At 41.0% G+C, this 2,351-nt stretch overlaps 1 non-coding gene across 1 annotated transcript; it reads left to right on the top strand.

Annotated features, from left to right (window-relative positions):
• The first annotated feature begins 1,815 nt into the window (after positions 1-1,815).
• LOC148570011 (small nucleolar RNA R71) lies at positions 1,816-1,921 on the top strand. The gene has a single exon (XR_015908785.1). It is a non-coding gene; the product is annotated as a small nucleolar RNA R71 (small nucleolar RNA).
• Positions 1,922-2,351: the final 430 nt, after the last annotated feature.

The following is a 2,351-nucleotide window of genomic DNA, read 5'->3' on the forward strand; positions in this document are numbered from 1 at the left end:
TTTTGGGGACCTCCTCCTTGGTGGATGATGCATTCCCGACACCAAACTTAGGTTTGATGTCATGAGGGATTTTATTGGTTGTCACTAAAGGAGGTTTGAGCTGCAATTTCTGCTGTGCATCATCAGGGGGTTCTTGAAGGTTTGGATCAATAAGCTCAGTTTGCATGCACCTCTCTTCTTCAGCTGCTGAATGTATATCTTTGAAAACATGAAAAACTAGTTGCTCATTATGCACTCTAAGCACTAATTCACCTTCTTCCACATCAATCAGAGCTCTTCTAGTGGCTAGGAATGGTCTTCCTAGAATTATAGAGGCAGTCTCATCCTCCCCTGTGTTAAGAATCACAAAGTCTGCTGGGAGGAAGAACTTACCCACTTTGACCAAGATATTCTCCACTGATCCGTATGCAGGCTTTAGAGATTTGTCTGCTATCTGTAATGCTATCTGTGTGAGTTGTGCCTCTTGGATTTGCAGCTTCTTCATCATAGACAAAGGCATTAAATTGATGCTTGCTCCCAGATCACATAACGCTTTCTCAAAGGTTGTGCTCCCAATGGTGCATGGAATTTGAAAGCTCCCTGGATCCGGCATCTTCCTTGGCAAGTTATTCTGAATGATGACACTACATTTCTTAGTCAGGACCACTATCTCATCTCCCCTTAAAGGCTTCTTCTTTGACAACAACTCCTTCATGAATTTGACATAGAGAGGCATTTGCTCCAAAACCTCAGTAAAAGGAATATTGATTTGCAACTTTCTGAAGACTTTCAAGAACTTTGAAAACTGCTTGTCCTTGGTCTCCTTTTGAAGTCTCTAAGGATATGGCATTTTAGACTTGTACTCAGGAGCCTTTGGCAATATAGGATAAGTGTCAAGAGAGCCTGGGAATGGGTTGTCCGCACGCTTTGGAGGGACGTGCTCTACTTCTTCCTGCTTCTCCTCTAGAGCTTCTTTCTCAACTGGCTCCTCATTAACTTGTGCTTCCGTACTTGCCACTTGTCCACTTATCAAGGTAATAGCCTTGCATTCCTCTCTTGGATTTGGGTGTGTTACCAGGAAGGCTATTAGTGGTCCTCTGATCAATTTCATTAACTTTTGTGGCTAATTGACCCATCTGAATCTCCAAGTTCTTGATTGATGCTTTAGTTTTCTGTCTAAAACTTGCCAATATTGCTTCCAAATCATTGTTCTGCTGAGGCTGAGAAGTTGCTTGCTGAGATGACTGAAACTGGTGGTTATCAAAATTATTCTGTTGAAAACCACACTGAGAATTATTATTAAAATTTTATGGCCTCTAAGGTTGCTATCTCCACCTAAAATTTGGGTGATTTCTCCACCCTTGATTGTAGGTCTTAGAATAGGGATCATTATTGGGATTTCTAGGAGCACTCCCCATGTAATTGACCTATTTAGAAGAAGATTGAGCATAATCATGATTTTCATTTTGCATAAAATTGCCTGTCATGTCATAAGAGACTTCTTGGGGGGCATTCTGAGTGTTGACAGCTGAACTTTGCATTCCACTCAACCGTTGAGTAATCATATCTATTTTTTGAGACAAAAGCTTGTTCTGAGCAAGAAGAGCATTAACAGCTTCCACTTCCAACACGCCTCTCTTCTGAGAGGTCTCAGAGTGTAACGAATTCCTGTTGGAGGAATATAAGTATTAGTTGTTAGCAACCAACTCAATAAGCTCAATAGTCTCCTCTGGTGTCTTCTTCATGTGCAAAGAACTACCTGCAGAATTATCCAAGCGCATCTTGGACATCTCACATAAGCCCTCATAAAAGATATCCAGCTGAGTCCATCTAGAGAACATATCTGGAGGGCATTGCCTAGTCAGTAGCTTAAATCTCTCACAATCTTCATAAAAGGTCTCACCATCTTTTTGTCTAAAAGTCTGAACGTCCACCCTTAGCTTAGTAAGCTTTTGAGGTGGGAAAAATTTAGTCAGAAAGCCAGTGACAACCTTGTCCCAAGTATCCAGACTCTCCTTGGGTTAAGAATTTAACCACAGCTTTGCTCTATCCCTCACAGCAAATGGGAAGAGCATAAGTTTGTACACCTCAGGATTCACTCCATTGGTCTTTACAGTATCACAAATATGCAAAAAATCAGAAATAAACTGATTTGGGTCTTCCTAAGGGAGTCCATGATGCTGACAATTTTGTTGCACAAGAGTAACTAGCTGTGGCTTCAGTTCAAAATTATTTGCAATTATTGGAGGCACCACAATACTTTTGCCATAAAGATCTGCATTAGGAGCAGTGTAAGAGCCAAGCACTCTTCTAGGTTGCTCATTCCCAACTGGATTTGTCACATTGGCATTAATAGCATTATTATGATCCAT

The sequence above is a fragment of the Arachis ipaensis genome, chromosome B3 (genome assembly GCF_059453495.1).
Source record: "Arachis ipaensis isolate K30076 ecotype BB chromosome B3, ASM5945349v1, whole genome shotgun sequence".
In the NCBI taxonomy this organism is placed as follows: Eukaryota; Viridiplantae; Streptophyta; class Magnoliopsida; order Fabales; family Fabaceae; genus Arachis; species Arachis ipaensis.